This window comes from Bos javanicus, chromosome X, assembly GCF_032452875.1.
Source record: "Bos javanicus breed banteng chromosome X, ARS-OSU_banteng_1.0, whole genome shotgun sequence".
Taxonomy (NCBI): Eukaryota; Metazoa; Chordata; class Mammalia; order Artiodactyla; family Bovidae; genus Bos; species Bos javanicus.
The window spans coordinates 21,642,486-21,665,161 of record NC_083897.1 but is presented as its reverse complement, the minus strand read 5'-3'; positions in this window follow the sequence as shown (position 1 = coordinate 21,665,161).

The following is a 22,676-nucleotide window of genomic DNA, read 5'->3' as shown; positions in this document are numbered from 1 at the left end:
TGCTTAATATAAAACATTACGAACAAAATCTTCTAAGCTTTGCACACTTCTGCCTATGACTATAGGGCAAACAATCTAGAATAGTGGTTCTTAACCTCAGATCCATTCATGGGAATCAGGGGTCCATAATCAACTTAAAATGTTGCATAAGAATTCTATGTGAATATGAGTCTCTGTACATTTTTCTCAGAGAGGTAATCATTTTGTATGCCATATAACAAATGATCAGAAATTCAATGGAATAAAACAGCACACACATTTATCTTACTGTATCTGTTGGTCAAGTGTATGCATGCCTTATCAGGATCCTCTGAGAAGTTGCCACCAAAGTGTCAGGCAACATTTCATTGTCATCTCCAGATTTGACTGGAGAAGGGTCTCCTTCCTAGTTTACTCTGGTTATTGGCAGAATTCACTTCCTTCTGGTTGTAGGACTTGTGGCAGCTTGCTTCATCAAAAGCAACAAGGAGAGAAAGACCCTAGAGTCAGTCTGACAACAAGAAGGAGTCTTATAATAAAATAAATTATAATAAAACATAGAGTGATAGCACATCAACTTTGCCATATTCTATTGGTTATACAAAAGCTGCATATACTACACACATCCAAAAGGAAGGGAATATACAAGGCAGCAAATACCAGGAGGCAGGGGAACTGGAGGCCACCTTAGCTTTTCAGATCTTCAGATGGATATAAGATTTTTTAAAAAGTTATAAACCACTGATCTGGGCTACAGAGTGAGTGGAAGTCACTCAGTCGTGTCCGACTCTTTGCGACCCCATGGTCTGTACAGTACATAGAATTCTCCAGGCCAGAATACTGGAGTGGGTAGCCTTTCCCTTCTCCAGAGGATCTTCCCAAACCAGGGATCAAAACCAGGTCTCCTGTATTGCAGGCAGATTCTTTACCAGCTGAGCCACCAGGGAAGCCACATGGGAATTCTAGCTAGGTCAGAAAAAATGATGTGGCTTCTGCTGCGTGTACTCTGTCTCTATGTTTCTCTGGGCTCTTTCTTGGAATGATTACCTGTGGAGGCAGGCCACCATTCCATAAGGAAGCCCAAACTTGCCCCTACAAGTTTGGTCTACAGAGTACATATATATTATTCATTATCTATTGCTGAGTTACAGATTAGCACAAAACTTAGTTTCTTATAACAATGATAATAACTTATCCCTCATGGTTTCTGTGGGTCAGGAATTCAGACAAGGTACAGTGTGGAGGGCTTGTAGTTGCTCCAGCATCTGAGGTCTCAGCCGGATGATTCCACAACTGGGAGTCACCTGAAAGTTCATTCAGTCATACATCCAGTGGTTCATTCTTACTATTAGTTAGGGCCCTTGGTTCCTCTCCGCATGCGTTTTTTGTGTGGCCTCTTTAGGGGCAGGTTTGGGCTTCCTTACACAATGGTAGCTGGCCTCCACAGATGATCATTCCAAGAAAGAGCCCAGAGAGACAGAGAGTGCACGCCAGCAGAAGCCATATCAATTTTTGTGACCTAGCCAGAATTCCCATAGCTTTACTTCTAATGTATTCTATTCATGAAAGCAGTTATAAAGATTCACTCAATCTCAGGATAAAGAGAAAACAGACTCCGCCTCTCACTGGCAAAGGAGATGGAATAAATATGTGGGCTGGGTCATTCTGAAAAATATAATCCACCACAATAAATGTAGGCCTTCGACAAATATTTACTAGAATCCTCCAGTTTGTGTAGGTACCTGATCTAGTCCATTTACCAACATTTATTGAGCTGTAACTCTGAGACTTAGAGCATCCCAGAGAAGTCCCAACACGAAACAGAAACTCAGGGTTTGTAACTGAGTCCCTGTTATCTTACAGAGACCTGCTCTTTATAAGGGTCTTTCACCTTTAATGGACACGGACTCTCCAGTCTCACAAATGAATTCCCTTCATCTTACCATAGAAATGCTCTAAAAATGGTTCCCCTGCATTTTGCAGATACAGCAAATTAACAATCCATGATTCAGTACTCATTTATTTCTTTTTCATTTATTCAATACATATTTATTGAATATCTACTATATGCCAGACACTGTTCAAGCACTGGTGAGCAAGCACTGAATTACAAGGAAGAACAAAGTAGACATTGTTCCTGCACTTACTGAGCTCCCAGTCCAATGCAGGAAACTAAAAACTAAGCAAGAAATTGTAACACACTGTGATAAATGCTATGAAGAAGAAAATACAGAGTGCCATGTGCTTGGGTTGAAGGAAAGCTATGACCAACCTAGACAGCATATTAAAAAGCAGAGTCATTATTTCACCAACAAAGGTCCATCTAGTCAAAGCTATGTTTTTTCCAGAAGTCAAGTATGGATGTTAGAGCTGGACTAATAAAGAAAGTTGAGCGCCAAAGAATTGATGCTTTTGAACTGTGGTATTGGATAATACTCTTGAGAGTCCCTTGGACTGCAAGGCGATCCAACCAGTCCATCCTAAAGGAAATCAGTCTTGAATATTCATTGGAAGGACTGATGTTGAAGCTGAAACTCCAATATTTTGGACACCTGATGCAAAGAACTGACTCATTGGAAAAGACCCTGATGCTGGGAAAGATTGAAGGTGGGAGGAGAAGGGGCTGACAGAGGATGAGATGGTTGGATGGCATCACTGACGTGAAGGACATGAATTTGAGTAGGCTCCTTGTGTAGGCTCCGGGAGTTGGTGATGAACAGGGAAGCCTGGTGTGCTGCAGTCTATGGGCTCGCAAAGAGTCGGACATGACTGAACGGCTGAACTGACTAACTGATGGGGCTTGGGTTAAGAAATAATTCTTGAAGGAAATGACAGTTACCTGCAAATTCTGTATGTTCTTTAAAGGCAAATAATTCCTACAGTATAAAACATAGGCACTTACTGAGTGCTTAATAAACCCTTGCTCTCTTCTAAAATCTTCAATGGAGTGCAACTTTTTAGTAGGACATTTAGAGCTTTATGTGACTTGGCATTGCCCTTCTTTTCCAGTCCCATCCATCACCACACCCTTCCAACCACCCTGCATTCTCAACATTCCTAAAAATGGCATACACTTTTACACTGCTACAATTTTTGTGATGTTAGTATAGCTTCGAGTGCACCTCCTGTTCTGTGTGTGTGTTTCCTGTCTTATTCATTCCAAAAGAATTCATTCCAAAAGAATTAATTCAAATGTTATGTTATACCTGAAGCCTTTCTTGATCAACGTCACCCAAGCTGGGACTAACTGTACCTTTTCTTGGTATCCACAATACTAAGCTTACACCAATTATTTCGCTTTGTCTGGCATTTTAATTAGGGCTTCCCTGGTGGCTCAGAGGGTAATGCATCTGCCTGCAATGCAGGAGACCTGTGTTCGATTCCTGGGTAGGGAAGATCCCCTGGAGAAGGAAATGGCAACCCCCTCTGGTGCTCTTGCCTGGAAAATCCCATGGATGGAGGAGCCTGGTAGCCACAGTCCATGGGGTTGCAAAGAGTCAACACGACTAAGCATTATAATGACTTCTCTTTGTCTGTCACCCCCCTCTTTATTCATTCATTCATTCACTGATGGGTCAACAAGCATATATTAAGTATATGTTATATATTATATATCTTCCCTAGTGGCTCAGACAGTAAAGCATCTGTCTGCAATGCAGGAGACCCAGGTTCAATCCCTGGGTTGGGAAGATCCCCTGGAGAAGGAAATGGCAGCCCACTCCAGTATTCTTGCCTGGAAAATCCCATGGACCCAGAGCCTGGTAGGCTACCATCCATGGGGTCGCAAAGAGTCGGACATGACTGAGCGACTTCACTTTGTACTTTGTATATATTGTATGCATTATGCCAGATGCTGAAGATACAATATCAGAAAAAAGAGGCAAGTTTCTTGCCCTTAAGAGAGTACCCCACTGTCATTATTCTACTGCTGGTTGACTGGAATTCACCATATCATTTGTTCCCTTTTTTGCTTCCTTCTGCCCCACATAAAATAGTTTCAAACAAATGATTCATTATTACTATAGTATTAAAATCAGGAATAAAAAATATTAACACAAAAAAGAAACTATCTCACTGTTCTTAGCACAATAATTCATGCAGTTCAGAAGTCCAGTGTATGTTTAATATTGGGATCAGTGGTTTGAATCTCGACTATATCTCTCTAAATATATCACAGAAAGTGTATGATTAGAAACTAAGACTATATGTTACTTCTTAGATGGATCAACTAGTTCAAATCCAAATGACCCCAAGATGAGTTGTTCCAAAGGTTCTGTTGATTACCATTTTAATAAAATAGATAAATTGCCCCACATAAGCTGAGAGACTGTATCATTTGGGTGTGTAGTTTCATTCACTCTAACAAGCTATCACTGTATCAATCCTAGAGTAGTATGATTCCTAGAATAGAGTTTTGTTAAGTGAGTAGCACCGTTTGCATAATATCTTTTCCCCTAATTTTATTGAGAAATAATTGACATACATCACTGTATAAGTTTAAGGCATCCAGCATGGTGGTTTAATTTACATATATTATGAAATGATGACCCCAAACACATCCATCATCTCAGACAGACATAATGAAAGAAAAGAAAAAAATTTCTCCTTGTGATGAAAAGGATCACATACCTTAAAAACATTAATGCAGAATGAGATTCCTGGATGGACTTCCCATTTATTTTCTTCCCTTCAGATAATAAGTCCATGGACCATTTGTCTTACTGTACATTTCATACTGCCTTCATTTTCTACAACAAATTATCCCCAAGTGATGTGTACTGTGTTTAGGCACAGTTTTAAACTGCCTCCAGCGATTGTCTAGGAAAACCAACAAAAGCCATCAAACTACTTGAGACAATAGAAATAGAGGCACTGCTATTCTAGCTCCCTCTCCAACTTATTCTAGATAAACTAGTATTCACTCTCTTTCCAAACCTTATCAGCACTCCCTAGATCTAATCACTCTTCCTTCTAATCCATGTTGTCACCTTCTCCCTTCAAATGAGACCTCTGACAAGCTTTTAAATGATCCTCCTCTGTTAGCATAATCTTAATAATTCTAATAACATAGGCCTGATTTACATATGTAGAACTCCTAAATCAGTATATATACCCTGAGTGACACTGAATTTTTTCTTAATATATTATGTATGCCATGAATTCCTTCCTGTCCTATAGCCTATATTCAGATCTCTCACAGTGTCCCACATTGAAATAAAGAATGCTGTTTTGTACAGCTGGTACAGTTTGAAAGCAAAAAAAGTATATATTGTTGGTGGATAACTAAATTGAACAATCTGATGTCTGACTTCTATACAAATTCATTTTTATTAAGCTATGTATCCATTCCTGCCTCTCTGTATTAAGTTCTTTACCTAAATCTCTCTTCTTTTTTTGTTAGCTTCCAGTTCTCTATTGTCTAAGCACACAGACAATGTACCCTATACCTTGAACTCAATTTAGCAGACAGTCTTTTTGTACCATTTTACAATCTGCAATATTTGCATTTCTATACATCCCTTTAATTCACAAAGAACTGTACATCTCCTCCAGAGAAGGCTGAAAAATACAGGTAAAGAAATATTAAAATCCTATATAACTTGGAAAATAATTTAAAATATCCATTCATAAAAATATAAATGATCCCTTTTTGTTGCTAGCTTCTAATGGCTTCATTTTTAAAATATGTAGAAGGTCCTCATTATACCACAAAAGAGTCAAGGGAGACAATTTTCCTTGCCAGCCCATGAATTTATGCACTTTCTCATAGAGTTGGAAATTGCTGTTAACATAATCTTTCTCTGAGATTCCATCTCTGTATACTTTATTTGATGTCTGCTGACACCAAATCAAATCTAAACTGTTGTACAAACCAACATAAGACAGGTCATCTAAAAGTGGGGCTCTTCCACTTTTTTTCCCCTACAAGCCCAAAGTTTTTTTGTGTGTATGTCATAATTGGAACAAATACAACAATAAACATATTTCAAAAAGTCCCTGAAATAGACTATTTTTAATAATTTTTAAATTATTAGAAGAAAGGATATCTGTAGAGTAAATGCAAATTAGCAATAATGAGAAGTAATTTTTTAAAGACCAAAGAATCAGAAAAAATGTGGAAAAGAGTAAATGGTAGAAATCCAGGATTAACACTAGAACTTTATTTACTCTTTCTGTAAATAATCTGGCAATCATGTATAGCAAAATCTCCATGAGTATTTTGTTTTTTGCTGATTCACTTTGCTGTACAGCAGAAAGTAACACCACATTGTAAAGCATTTATACTCCAATAACAATTTTTTTTTTAATCTGGGACTGATCAAATCAAGCAGAAAGGGGACAGGGGGACTGGCAGCAGCAGTCCTGGGAGGCACGGGGTGTTGGCATAAGTCCTTTTGGAGGTCTACCATAGATCCTATACCCTACCATAGAGACTGCAGACTCTAGAAATGGGCCACCTCAGGCCAAACAACTAATAGGGAGGGAACACAGCCCCACCCATTAGCAGAAAACTGGATTAAAGATTTACTGAGCATGACCCTCAAACTACCACACAATTGCACTCATCTCACATGCTAGTAAAGTAATGTTCAAAATTCTCCAAGCCAGGCTTCAGCAATACGTGAACCGTGAACTTCCTGATGTTCAAGCTGGTTTTAGAAAAGGCAGAGGAACCAGACATCAAATTGCCAACATCTGATGGGTCATCAAAAAAGCAAGAGAGTTCCAGAAAAACATCTACTTCTGCTTTATTGACTATGCCAAAGCCTTTGACTGTGTGGATCACAATAAACTGTGGAAAATTCTGAAAGAGATGGGAATACCAGACCACCTGACCTGTCTCTTGAGAAATCTGTATGCAGGTCAGGAAGCAACAGTTAGAACTGGACATAGAGCAACAGACTGGTTCCAAATAGGAAAAGAAGTACGTCAAGGCTGTATATTGTCACCCTGCTTATTTAACTTATATGCAGAGTACATCAGGAGAAACGCTGGACTGGAAGAAACACAAGCTGGAATCAAGATTGCCAGGAGAAATATCAATAACCTCAGATATGCAGATGACACCACTTTTATGGCAGAAAGTGAAGAGGAACTCAAAAGCCTCTTGATGAAAGTGAAAGTGGAGAGTGAAAAAGTTGGCTTAAAGCTCAACATTCAGAAAACGAAGATCATGGCATCCAGCCCCATCACTTCATGGGAAATAGATGAGGAAACAGTGGAAACAGTGTCAGACTTTATTTTGGGGGGCTCCAAAATCACTGCAGATGGTGACTGCAGCCATGAAATTAAAAGACCCTTTACTCCTTGGAAGGAAAGTTATGTCCAACCTAGACAGCATATTCAAAAGCAGAGACATTACTTTGCCAACAAAGGTCCATCTAGTCAAGGCTATGGTTTTTCCTGTGGCCATGTATGGATGTGAGAGTTGGACTGTGAAGAAGGCTGAGTGTCAAAGAACTGATGCTTTTGAACTGTGGTGTTGGAGAAGACTCTTGAGAGTCCCTTGGACTGCAAGGAGATCCAACCAGTCCATTCTAAAGGAGATCAGCCCTGGGATTTCTTTGGAAGGACTGATGCTAAAGCTGAAACTCCAGTACTTTGGCCACCTCATGCAAAGAGTTGACTCATTGGAAAAGACTCTGATGCTGGGAGGGATTGGGGGAAGGAGGAGAAGGGGACGACAGAGGATAAGATGGCTGGATGGCATCACTGACTCGATGGATGTGAGTCTGGGTGAACTCCAGGAGTTGCTGATGGACAGGGAGGCCTGGTGTGCTGCGATTCATGGGGTCGCAAAGAGTCGGACACGACTGAGTGACTGAACTGAACTGAGCATGACCCTGCCCACCAGAGTAAGACCCAGTTTTCCCCACAGCCAGTCCCTCCCATCAGGAAGGTTCCATAAGCCTCTCATTGTCATCATTCAGCAGGCAGACAGAAGAAGCAAGACCTATAATCCCACAGCATCCAGAACAAAAACCACAATCCCAGAAAGCTAACCAAATGACCACATGGATCACAGCCTTGTGTAACTCAATGAAACTATAAGCCATGCTGTGCTGGGCCACTCAAGACAGACGGATCATCGTGGAGAGTTCTGACAAAACGTGGTCCACTGGAGAAGGGAATGGCAGACCACTTCAGTATTCTTGCCTTGAAGGTTGAACAGAATGAAACAGTATGAAAAGGGGGAAGGAACAATGATCAATTATAAACAATGATCAATTATAAACATTTGAGAATGCAAGCAATTGAGGATTCTGCTTCTTGCCTCAGGATGAAGGAAAAGCACACAAAGAACAAGAATTTCCTCTTCAGATTTCTCATTCAAAGCTCTAATAGCAGAGCATGCTGCAGCCATTGCTCAAAGAATCTTCCTTTCACTGAGGATAAACTGAGCTGAATTTCAGCCAGCCAGATAGGTGTGGTGGTGAAGGAAATGTGCCCTTCCTCATAGACTGGCCATTTACATCTGTAATAACTGCTCCACAGTCATTTGCCTCTCAAACAATTTGAGTGCAAGCGTCAACAATGCTAGGGAACTCAACCTAGTTCTAACTTTATTACAAAGCACCAAAATATTTTATTTCAACTAAAAATATCTCCTCCTGATTTACATTGTTATCATCTATAGTAAGCCTTATCTTGAATGACTACAGTTATTACAGGCACCTAGGACAGTTCTTAGTTATAAAGACATTAAAAATTTATCATTTAAAGATTATTGGTAAATGCATAAACTTCTAGTATCCCCTAATATTAGAAGTATCAAGAAAGTACTTAATTCCATTGTTTGAGAAGATTTAACTGTGGGAGTCCCTCAAGTTGACTCATGGAACCTTAGCTTAAGTAAATTTTTAAGAAGATTTTATTTTTGTAGAGTAGTATTTGGTTCATGGGTAGTAAAATTTAGAGGAAAGCACTTCCCATATAACCCTTGAGTTCACACATATGTAGTCTCTCCCACTTTCAATAATACTCACCAGAGTGGTATATTTGTTAAAGTTGATAAACCTACTTTAATAAATCATATTCAACCAAAGTTGACACTACGTATGGTTCATTCTTGATGTTGTACAGCCTATAAGAGTAAAGTGAAGTCGCTCAGTCATGTCCGACTCTTTGTGACCCCACAGACTGTAGCTTACTGGGCTCCTCCATCCATGGGATTTTCCAGGCAAGAGTACTGGAGTGGGTTGCCATTTCCTTCTCCAGAGGATCTTCCCAACCCAGGGATCGAACCCAGATCTCCCACGTTGTAGGCAGACACTTTACTGTCTGAGCCACCAGGGAAGTCCTGTACAGTTTCTCTCTCTCTCTCCCCCCGCTCCCCTCTCTCAGTCGCTTCAGTTGTGTCCGACTCTGTGTGACCCCATAGACGGCAGCCCACCAGGATCCGCCATCCCTGGGATTTTCCAGGCAAGAACACTGGAGTGGGTTGCCATTTCCTTCTCCAATGCATGAAAGTGAAAAGTCAAAGGGAAGTCGCTCAGTTGTGTCTGACTCTTAGCGACCCCATGGACTACAGCCCACCAGGCTCCTCCGTCCATGGGATTTTCCAGGCAAGAGTACTGGAGTGGGGTGCCAGTGCCTTCTCCAGTACAGTCTATAGATTTGGACAAATGTATAATGTCATGTGGGGCTTCCATTGTGGTGCAGACAGTAAAGAACTGCCTGCCAATGCAGGAGACACAAGAGATGTGGGTTGGATCCCTGAGTTGAGAAGATCCCCTGGAGAAGGGAATGGCTACCCACTCCAATATTCCTGCCTGGAAAATTCCACTGACAGAAGAGCCTGTGAACTACAGTCCATTGGGTCAAAAAGAGTCAGGCATAACTGAGCAGTTTTCACTTGCTCACTTTCATAATGACATGTATTCAAAATTATGGTATCATACAGAGTATTTTCCTCTGCTAGAAGAAAATGCAAACGAACCAGATATCAAGTTGCCAACATCCATCTGGATCATTAAAAAACAAGAGAGTTCCAGAGAAATCTGGAACTCTTTACTGACTACGCCAAAGCCTTTCACTGTGTGGATCACAACAAACTGTGGAGAATTCTTCAAGAGGTGGGAATACCAGACCACCTGACCTTCCTCCTGAGAAATCTGTATGCAGGTCAAGAAGCAACAGTTAGACTTGGACATGGAAAAACAGACTGGTTCCAAATAGACCCTGCTTATTTAACTTATATGCAGTATATCATGAGAAATGCTGGACTGGATGAAGCACAAGCTGGAATCAAGATTGCTGGGAGAAATATCAACAACCTCAGATATGCAGATGACACCACCTTATGGCAGAAAGCAAAGAAGAACTAAAGAGCCTCTTGATGAAAGTGAAAGACGAGAGTGAAAAAGTTGGCTTAAAACTCAACATTCACAAAACTAAGATCATAGCATCTGGTCCCATCACTTCATGGCAAATAGATGGGGAACAGTGGAAACAGTGACAGACTGTATCTTTTTTTATTTTTTAAATCGGAGGCTAATTACTTTACAATATTGTGGTGGTTTTTGCCATACATTCACATGAATCATGGAGAAGGCAATGGCACCCCACTCCAGTACTCTTGCCTGCAAAATCCCATGGACAGAGGAGCCTAGTAGGCTGCAGTCCATGGGGTCGCGAAGAGTCAGACACGACTGAGTGACTTCACTTTCACTTTTCACTTTCATGCATTGGAGAAGGAAATGGCAACCCACTCCAGTGTTCTTGCCTGGAGAATCCCAAGGACAGGAGAGCCTGGTGGGCTGCCATCCATTGGGTCGCACAAAGTTGGACACGACTGAAGCGACTTAGCAGCAGCAGCACATGAATCAGCCATGGGTGTACATGTGTTCCCCATCCTGACCCTCCCTCCCAGCTTCCTCCCGATCCCATCCCTCTGGGTCATCCCAGCACACCAGCCCTGAGCACTCTGTCTCATGCATCGAACCTGGACTGGCGATCTATTTCACATATGATAATATACATGCTTCAGTGCTATTCTCTCAAAGCATCCCACCCTCGCCTTTTCCCACAGAGTCCAAAAGTTGGTTCTTTACATCTGTGTCTCTTTTGCTGTCTCGCATATAGGGTCATCATTACCATTTTTCTAAATTCCATATTATGCGTTAATATACTGTATTGGTGTTTTTCTTTCTGACTTACTTTGTATAACAGGCTCCAGTTTCATCCATCTCATTAGAACTGATTCAAATGTATTTTTTTTAATAGCTGAGTAATATTCCATTCTGTATATGTGCCACAGCTTTCTTTATCCATTCATCTGCCAAGGGACATCTAGGTTGCTTCCATGTCCTGGCTGTTGTAAACAGTGCTGTGATGAACATTGGGGTACACGTGTCTCTTTCAATTCTGGTTTCCTTGGTGTGTGTGCCCAGCAGTGGGATTGCTGGGTCATAGGGCAGTTCTAGTTCTAGCTTTTTAAGGAGTCTCCAAACTGTTCTCCATAGTGGCTGTACTAGTTTGCATTCCCACCAACAGTGTAGGAGGGCTCCCTTTTCTCCGCACTCTCTCCAGCATTTATTGTTTGTAGACTTTTTGATAGCAGCCATTCTGACCAGCCTGACATGGTACCTCATTGTGGTTTTGATTTGCATTTCTCTGATAATGAGTGATGTTGAGCATCTTTTCTTGTGTTTGTTAGCTATCTGTATGTCTTCTTTGGAGAAATGTCTGTTTAGTTCTTTGGTCCACTTTTTGATTGGGTCGCTTATTTTTCTGGAATTGAGCTGCAGAAGTTGTTTGTATATTTTTTAGATTAATTCTTTATCAATTGCTTCATTTGTTATTATTTTCTTCCATTCAGAAGGCTGTCTTTTCACCTTGCTTATAGTTTCCTTCATTGTGCATAGGCTTTTAATTATGTCCCATTTGTTTACGCTGGACTGGAAGAAACACGGGCTGGAATCAAGATTGCCAGGAGAAATATCAATAACCTCAGATATACAGATGACACCACCCTTATGGCAGAAAGGGAAGAGGAACTCAAAAGCCTCTTGATGAAAGTGAAAGTGGAGAGTGAAAAAGTTGGCTTAAAGCTCAACATTCAGAAAATGAAGATCATGGCATCCAGCCCCATCACTTCATGGGAAATAGATGGGGAAACAGTGGAAACAGTGTCAGACTTTATTTTTTGTGGCTCCAAAATCACTGCAGATGGTGATTTCAGCCATGAAATTAAAAGATGCTTACTCCTTGGAAGGAAATTTATGACCAACCTAGATAGCATATTCAAAAGCAGAGACATTACTTTGCCAACAAAGGTTCGTCTAGTCAAGGCTATGGTTTTTCCTGTGGTCATGTATGGATGTGAGAGTTGGACTGTGAAGAAGGCTGAGTGTCAAAGAATTGATGCTTTTGAACTGTGGTGTTGGAGAAGACTCTTGAGAGTCCCTTGGACTGCAAGGAGATCCAACCAGTCCATTCTAAAGGAGATCAGCCCTGGGTGTTCTTTGGAAGGAATGATGCTAAAGCTGAAACTCTAATACTTTGGCCACCTCATGCGAAGATTTGACTCATTGGAAAAGACTCTGATGCTGGGAGGGATTGGGGGCAGGAGGAGAAGGGAACGACAGAGGATGAGATGGCTGGATGGCATCACGGACTTGATGGACGTGAGTCTGAGTGAACTCTGGGAGTTGGTGATGGACAGGGAGGCCTGGTGTGCTGCGATTCATGGGGTCGCAAAGAGTCGGACACGACTGAGCGACTGAACTGAACTGAACAGAGTATTTTCAATGCCCCTGAAATCCTCTATATTCTTCTTATTCATCCCTCCTCATTGACTATCACTAATCATTTTACTGTGTCCATGGTTTTGCCTTTCCAGCATTTTATACAGTCAGAATCATAAAGTATTCAGCCTTCTCATATTGGCTTCTTTCATTAGGCAATAGGGTAACAGTTGAGGTTCTTCCATGTCTTTCCATGGCTCAATAGCTCATTTAAATACTGAAAATTATTGCATTCTCCGTACATACATATGTACCAGCATTTATTTATCCATTGAACTACTGAAGGGCATCTTGGCTGTTTCCAAGTTTTGTCAATGATAGATTAAACTACTACAAACATCCACATGCAGGTTTTTGTGTGAACATAAGTTTCAGTTCCTCTGAGTAAACATTAAGGCAAGTGATTGCTGGATCATATGGTAAGAGTATGTTTAGATTTTTAAGAAACTTCAAAACTATCTTCAAAATGGCTGTACCATTTTTCAGTCTCACCTGCAATGTATCAAATTTCCTGTTTCTTCACATCCTCACCAGCATTTACTGGTGTCAATGTTCCAGATTTTGGCCATTGTACTACATATATAGTGGTATCTCGTTTTTGTTTTAATTTACATTCGCCTGATGACTTATGATGTGGAGCATCCTTTCATATGCTTACTTGCCATCTGTATATCTTTTTGTTGAGGTATATTTAAGGTCTTTGATCTATTTTTTAATCAAATTGTTTGCTGGGTTTTCAGAGTTCTTTGTATATTTTGGATAACAATTCTTTATCAGATTGTTTTTTGCAAATTTGTCTCCTAGTCTGTGGTTTGTCTTTTAATTCTCTTGGCATTTTCTTTTACAAAGCACAAATATTTAATTTTAATAAAGCCCAGCTTATTAATCATCTCTTTCATGGATGATGACTTGGGGATTGTATCTAACAAGTCATCACCACACCCAAGGTCATCTAGGTATTCTATGTTATCGTCTAGGAGTTTCATAATTTTGTGTTTTGCATTTAGGTCTGTGATCTTGAGATCTTAAATTTTGAGATTATTATGAAAATTGTAAGGTCTGTGTCTAAATCTGCTGTTCATATGTCGATTTCCAATTGTTCCAGCACTATTTATTGAAAAGCCTACATTTGCTTCATTGTCTTGCCTTCATTCCTTTGTCAAAGATCAGTTGACTATATTTAGGTGGCTCTATTTCTGGGTTCTTTATTCTGTTTCATTGATCTGTCTATTCTTTCACCAATACCATACTGTCTTGACTGCTGTGGCTTTATTGTAAGTCTTGAATTCTTGTAATGTCAATCATTTGACTTGTTCTTCTGACTGTTCTTCAACAAGTCATTGACATTTGTTCTTCTCCTTCGATATTGAGTTGGCTATCCTGGGTCTTTTGCCTTTCCATACAAACTTTAGAATCAGCTTGCCAATAGCCATTAAATAACTTGCTGGGATTTTGTTTGAGATTGCATTGAATCTATAGGTCAAGTTGGGAAGAACCGACATGACAGTTTTGAGTCTTTCTATCCATGAACATGGAATATCTCTTCATTTATTTAGTTTTTTGATTTCTTCATCAGAGTTTTGTAGTATTGCTTATACAGATCATATATATATATATACATATATATATATACACACATACATACATATATGTGTGTGTATATATATATATTGCTAGAGTTATACCTAAGTATTGCACTACTTGGGGTGCTAATATAAATGTTATTTTTTAAAATTTCAAATTCCACTTGTTCATTGCTGACATATAGGAAAATGATTAATTTTTAGACATTAACCTTGCATCCTGAAGCCTTGCTATAATCACTTATTAGTTTCAGGAGTATTTTGTTGATTCAGATTTTCTACATAGATGATCATGTCATCTGTGAACAAAGATAGTTTTACTTCTTCCTTCTCAAACTAAAAGAAAAACTTGTTTCTTTTTCTTGCCTTATTGCACGAGCAAAAACTTCCACTATCATGCTGAAAAAGACTGGTGAAAGGAGGTATCCTTGCCTTATACCTGATCTTAGTGGGAAAACACTTCAGTAGGTTTTCATACTGAACAGCTAGCTCTCAAGGATTAAACTAGATAGCCATTGATTGGACTCTACGTTTTGGAGGTTAGTTGAGTGAATCCTTACAGTATGTTTTCAGTGGACTTCAGAGAACAGCATGAAATGTCAATGCTGAATCAGGGAAATCAATGACAGTATAATTGGTTTATTTAATAAAATATTCGGAAATTTATAAAACAATAACTAGCATGCATCTGACATCTGGTATTTGAGGCATGTCAATTAAGGTGGGTTATTAGCAAAACAAGTAATTATCTTAAATCATATTAGCAAGTCACCAACTTTGTTTATTGTTTTATTCACTAAGTTGTGTCCACCTCTTTTGCAAACCCATGGACTGTAACTTGCCAGTCTCCTCTGTCCATGGGATTTCCCAAGCAAGAATACAATAGAGGGTTGCCATTTCCTTCTCCATGGGATCCTCCTGACTCAGAGATAGAACCTGCATCTCCTGCAATGGCAGGAGGATTCTTTACCACTGAGCCACCAGGGAAGCACCGTGTCACCAACTAGAGACATTAATAATACTGCACTAGATTTGCATCTTCCTTTTATTCTAACTAAGTGTACTTCTAGAGTGTCCTCCCAATTCTTCCCTATGTTGGGCAACTTACAGTTTATAATTAATCATATTCTTCTTCACAGCATTCTTATATTAACTTGATTTTGTAGAGAGGAATGCAGATGTTATTTTTTTGAAAAACAAAATGTTTTTCAAATTTTCAAACATTTTTCAACCAATGTTTTGTTAAAAGACAAACACAAAATTATGAAACTCCTAGACGATAACATAGAATACCTAGATGACCTTGGGTGTGGTGATGACTTGTTAGATACAATCCCCAAGTCATCATCCATGAAAGAAATGACTGATAAGCTGGACTTTATTAAAATAAAAAATCTGTGGTTTGTGAAATAAAATGCCAAGAGAATTAGAAGACAATTAGGCAACTTCCTCTTCCCATTGCTTCATGTAACATACAGTCACTATGTATCTATTGTGTACCAGCCCAGATTAGCTATCAGAGTGATGATTGCTATGATAGTGCTTTTTACAAGACATCATTTAGTACCAAATGTTTCCTTCCACTTTGGCTTATCTGTGCAGCACATGACGAAACACAAGAAACAGTTTAAGCCAAATTTGGAATATCCTGATGAACAGATCTTTTTTTTTTTTTTTCTAATTTTATTTTATTTTTAAACTTTACATATTTGTATTAGTTTTGCCAAATATCAAAATGAATCTGCCACAGGTATACATGTGTTAAGGACATCTTTAGATACAATTTCATGAGCAATGTGGAGAAGATATAGTATAGTCAGGTGAGTGTGGAGAAATCAGGTGAAAAAAGGAAGCTGAGGAATCAACACTGAGTCTTTCTTACAATAAATTTACTCATTTCAACTTTTCTCACATATTCTCTAGGACTGCTTTTACATTAATAGTCTCTCCAGCTTTTCTACTTCCATGTTTTATATGAAGACCAACGTGGTGAATGTTGGCGTGTGTCTAATAAAGTCCCCATTAATGCAGATATATGGCAGAAGAATTATTTCCTGGCTTTTGTACATCATAACTCTGTTCACAAAGCCCAGGCACATACTAGCCTTTTAAACAATGGCCCTGTCTTGTTTCCAGTTATTCAAGGTGTGATTCAGAGTGATAGTTTCACCAGCCATTCCTCAGCAGGTATTCATGTGGTTTGGATTTGAGGAGCACGCAGATTGCCCATTACTGTCCCTGCTGAACATCAAACGTCAGCCTCTTTCTGACAGACCATTTTTCTAATTGGTCAAGGTCACCTTGGATTTTACTCTTGACTTGCAAGGAATTTTCAGTTTTCATTTCCTCTGTTCTCAAGCCCTGTTTCCCAATGTGGTATCTTCTGCAAATGTAGTAGGAATTTTCTTATTTTTCTCATTCCAGACTTTGCAGGAAAAAATTAAAAGCTCTGGGACAAATCTATGTGTTCTCTGGAATATGTTGTCCCAGGTTCTTCCCAAAGTATCATTTAGTAGCCTTGGAATAAGACTCATATAATAGTACAATCCAGGTTTGATATCCCTAACTCATTAATAGAAATGCCTTGCAGATCCACAAAGCTTTAGTGAAGTCCAGATGTCTCCTTCACTGATCTCTCTCTTCTTCGTTCAAGACCTGCAACTCTGTCACAGAAGGAAATTAAATTGTTTTAACATGAGTTGATCTTCATAAAGACAGTGGCTTGAAATATTTTGTTAGCAAATGGTTTGCCTTATTTTTTTCTATCATCTTCAAATGCATTACAGAGAAAACAGCTCAGCATAAGGAATAATTTTCTTAGTGTCAGAGCTATCCAGATATGGAGTATGTACCTTGAGGAGGTGGTAAAGATGCCATCAATGGAAGTACTCAAACAGAACTATAAGAGGATAATACTGACTTGGTTAGGACATTGGACTGGGTGACTTCCAGGTTTACTCTCAATGCTAAGTTATTGCAATTCTTCAATTATTTATTTTCCAGTAATATGTTTTTCTTCATTTTTAATAACCATTTTTAATTGAAGTATAGTTAATTTACAATGTTGTTAGTTTCAGGTATACAGCAAAGTGATTCATTTATATATATATATATATATATACTTTTTCAGATTCTTTCCCATTATAGGTTATTACAAGATATTGAATATAGTTCCATGTGCTATACAGTAGATCCTTGTTTATTTTACATAAAGTAGTGTGTACATGGGCTTCCCAGGAGGCACTAGTGGTAAAGGACTCACCTGCCAATGCAAGAGACATAAGAGACAGGGGTTTGATCCCTGGGTCAGGAAGATCCCCTGGAGGAGGGCATGGCAAACCACTCCAGTATTCTTGCCTGAAGAATCCCCATAGACAAAGAAGCCTGGTGGGCTACAGTCCATAGGGTCTGAAAGAGTTGACACATTGAAGTGACATAGCACACACATACTTGCAGTATGTATACATTAATCGCAAATTCCAAATTTGTCTCTTCCCTGCCTCCCCTCACCACTGTTCCCTTTGGTAACCATAAGTTTGTTTTCTATGTCTGGGGGTCTATTTCTGTTTTGTAAATGAGTTCATTTGTATCATTTTTTTTTTTTAGATTTCACATATAAGTGACATCATGCAATATTTGTCAGACTTCAGTTCAGTTCAGTTCAGTCGCTCAGTCATGTTCAACACTTTGCAACCCATGGACTGCAGCACGCCAGGCTTCCCTGTCCATCACCAACACCGGAACTTGCTCAAATTCATGTCCATCGAGTTGGTGATGCCATCCAACCATCTCATTCCCTGTCATCCCCTTCTCCTCCTGCCTTCAATCTTTCCCAGAATCAGGGTCATTTCCAATGAGTCAGTTTTTTGCATCAGGTGGCCAAAGTACCGGAGCTTCAGCATCAGTCCTTCCAATGACTATTCAGGATTGATTTCCTTTAGGATTGACTGATTTGATCTCCTTGCAGTCCAAGGGACTCTAAAGAGTGTTCTCAAACACCAGAGTTCAAAAGCATCAATCAGATTTACTTCACTTAATTTGATAATCCATCCATGTTGCTGCAAATGGCATAGTTCATTCTTTTTTATGGCAGAGTAATATTCCATTGTCTATATATACCACATCTTCTTTATCCATTCATCTGTTAATGAACATTTGGGTTGCTTCCATGTCTTGGATAATGTAAATAAAGCTACTATGAACATTGGGGTGCAAGTATCTTCTTGCGCTTACAGCTTTCTCTGGACTGGGCTTCCCTTGTGGCTCACCTGGTAAAGAATCCACTTGCAATGCAGAAGACCTGGGTTTGAACCCTGGGTAGGTAAGATCCCCTGGAGAAGGAAAAGGCTACCCACTCCAGTGTTCTGGCCTGGAGAATTCCATGGAGTGTTTAGTCCATGGGGTCGCAAAGAGTTGGGATATGACTATGCGACTTCCACTCACTTTCTCTGGTTATGTGATCAAAAGTAGGACAGTAGGATCATATGGTAACTCTATTTTTAGTTTTTTAAGGAACCTCCATACTGTTCTCCATAGTGGCTGTACCAATTTACATTACCACCAACAGTGTAGGAGCGTTCTTTTTTCTGCACACTCTCTCCAGCATTTGTTGTTTATAGACTTTTTAATGATGGCCATTCTGACTGGTGTAAGGTGATACTTCCTTGTAGTTTTGATGTTTTTAAATTAATTTTTATTGGGAGTGTAGTTAATTTATAATGTTTCTGCTATACAGCAAAGTGAACCAGTTATATAGTACATATATCCACTTGGTTTTCTGGGGGTGGGTTTTTTTTTTTTTTTTTTTTTTGCAATTTATGGCTCAGATGGTGAAGAATCTGCCTGCAGTATGGGAGAACCGGGTTCGATCTCTGGGTTGGGAAGATCCCCTGGAGAAGGGAATGGCAACCCACTCCAGTATTCTTGCCTAGAGAATTCCATGGACAGAAGAGCCTGGCAGGCTACAGTCCATGGGGTCACAAAGAGTCAGATATGACGTAGTGACTTTCACTCACTCATACCCATATAGATCATTACAGAGTATTGAATAGAGTTCCCTGTGCTATATAGTAGGTTCTTATTAGTTATCTATTTTATATATAGTAGTAAGTACATGTCAATCTCAATCTCCCAATTTACTCCTCTTCCCTTCCCCCTTGGTAATCATTGCCGGAGCCAGCCGGCAAAGTCGATCAGGTCCCGAGAATGTGCACGGCGGGGCTAAGAAAGAAACTAAAGCAAGAGACTACAAAGATGGGGTCGAGAGGTTCAGACACGTCACCACGAAGGGACGCAGTCTGACACCAACTTTATTCAACATCTCATATTTATACAGAAAAGCGTGAGAAAGACAAGACAGTTGACATTTTTTCTTAGTTGGCCTATACATCTTACAAACAGTCACAAGAAATCTTGAGAGCATGGGAATGGCTCCCTGTTATTATTTCTTACACCAGATAACATTTCTCTGTGCGTGAGAAGTTTGCACAGAACTCCAGGTGCCTGCAGTAAATAAGCGCCTAATCTCTGGGGTGGCGGGACAGAGAGCTATGTTTGCAAGCAAACCCTCAAGGACTGAGGCAGCTCCCAGAGCTGTGTCCTTCAGACAAAGGACCCCGTTCTCACGGGCAGCTCCCCGCAAATCATAAGTTTGCTTTCTGCATTTGTGCATTGTAGTTTTGATTTGCATTTGTCTAATATTTATGATCAAGTCAAGTTAGCATGTGTGTGCATGCTAAGTCACTTCAGTCACGTCCAACTCTTTGTGACCCCATGGACAATAGCCCACCAGGATCCTCTGTTCATGGGAGTTTCCAGGCAAGAATACTGGAGTGGATTGCCATTTCCTCCTCCTGGGATTGAACCCACACCTGCAGACATCCCCTGCATTAGCAGCCTGGTTCTTTACCAATACTGTCACATGAGAAACCCAGTGGTTTGGTGATATTGAGCATCCTTTCATGTGCACGTAGGCCATCTTCTTTGGAGAAAGGTCTAATTAGGTCTTCTGCCCAGCTTATGACTGGGTTGTTTGGTTTTTTTATATTAAGCTGTAAGAGCTAATTCCTTTTCAGTAGCGTCATTTGCACATTTTCCCCTCAGTCTGTCAGTTCTTTTCATTTTGCTGATGGTTTCCTTTGCTGCACAAAAGCTTTTAAATTTAATAAGGTTAGTTCCCATTTGTTTATTTTTGCTTTTATTTCCACTACTTGAGGAAATTTGGCATTTGACACAAATAGTAGCAATTGTTTTTTGGATCCATTTCTGAAAGAGATGGGAATAGCAGACCATCTGACCTGCCTCTTGAGAAATCTGTATGCAGGTCAGGAAGCAACAGTTAGAACTGGACATGGAACAACAGACTGGTTCCAAATAGGAAAAGGAGTACATCAAGGCTGTATATTATCACCCTGCTTATTTAACTTATATGCAGAATACATCATGAGAAACGCTGGACTGGAAGAAACACAAGCTGGAATCAAGATTGCCAGGAGAAATATCAATAACCTCAGATATGCAGATGACACCACCCTTATGGCAGAAAGGGAAGAGGAACTCAAAAGCCTCTTGATGAAAGTGAAAGAGGAGAGTGAAAAAGTTGGCTTAAAACTCAACATTCAGAAAACGAAGATCATGGCATGCGGTCCCATCACTTCATGGGAAATAGATGGAGAAACAATGGAAACAGTGTCAGACTTTATTTTTGGGGGCTCCAAAATCACTGCAGATGGTGACTGCAGCCATGAAATGAAAAGACGCTTTACTCCTTGGAAGGAAAGTTATGTCCAACCTAGATAGCATATTCAAAAGCAGAGACATTACTTTGCCAACAAAGGTTCGTCTAGTCAAGGCTATGGTTTTTCCTATGGTCATGTATGGATGTGAGAGTTGGACTGTGAAGAAGGCTGAGTGCCGAAGAATTGATGCTTTTGAACTGTGGTGTTGGAGAAGACTCTTAAGAGTCCCTTGGACTGCAAGGAGACCCAACCAGTCCATTCTGAAGGAGATCAGCCCTGGGATTTCTTTGGAGGGAATGATGCTGAAGCTGAAACTCCAGTACTTTGGCCACCTCATGCGAAGAGTTGACTCATTGGAAAAGACTCTGATGCTGGGAGGGATTGGGGGCAGGAGGAGAAGGGGATGACAGAGGATGAGATGGCTGGATGGGATCACTGACTCGATGGATGTGAGTCTGAGTGAACTCCGGGAGTTGGTGGTGGACAGGGAGGCCTGGTGTGCTGCGATTCATGGGGTCATGAAGAGTCGGACATGACTAACTGACTGAACTGAACTGAACTGATGTCAAATGCCTATGTTTTCCTCTAGGAGTTTTCCCAAACTCATTCTATGAAGTCACCATCTCCCTGATCCCAAAATCAGACAAAGATATCACACACAAGAAATGATAGCCCAATATTCTGGATGAACACGAATGTAGAAATCCTCAACAAACCCTAGCAAACTGACTCCATCAATATTTTTTTCTTTTTTTTTTTTAATTTTCCATCAATATTTTAAAAGGATCACACACCATGAGCAGATGGAATTTATTCCAGGGATGTGAGAATTCTTCCATGTCTGCAAATCAATCAATGTGATACTCCAAAATAATAAATTGAAGACTAAAAACCATATGATCATTTCAAAAGACACAGAGAAAAGTTTTGATAAAATTCAACATCCACTTACAATAAAAACTCTTCAGAAAGTGAGCATAGAGGGAAACATACCTCAATATAATAAAGGCCATATATGACAAGCCCACACAGCTAATGTCATACTTAATGGTGTAAAGTGAAAGTCGCTCAGCTATGTCCGACTCTTTGCAATCCCATGGACTGTAGAGCCCATGGAATGCTCCAGGCCAAAATACTGGAGTGGGTTGCCTTTCCCTTCTCCAGAGGATCTTCCCAACCCAGGGATCGAAGCCAGGTCTCCCATGTTTCAGGAGGATTCTTTACAAGGTGAGCCACAAGGGAAGCCCAAGAATACTGGAGTGAGTAGCCTATCTCTTCTCGAGCAGATCTTCCCGACAGCATCGAACCAGGGTCTCCTGCTAAGCTATCAGGGAAGGCCCAGTGGTGTAAAGCTGAAAGAATTTCCTCTAAGATTAGGAACAAGTGTTCCACTCTCAATGTTTTTATTCAACATAGTTTTGAAAGTCTGAAGTAAGTGAAAGTGAGGCACAAGGGAAGCCCTTGGGAGTCCAAGCTACAGAAATTACAGAAGAAATCAAAGAAATAGAAATTGGAAAAAAAGGAAGTAAAGCTTTTACTGTTTGCAGATGACATGATGCTATACTTAGAAAATCCTAAGGACATCACTAGAAAACTGCTTAAGCTCATCAATGAATTCAATAAAGTTT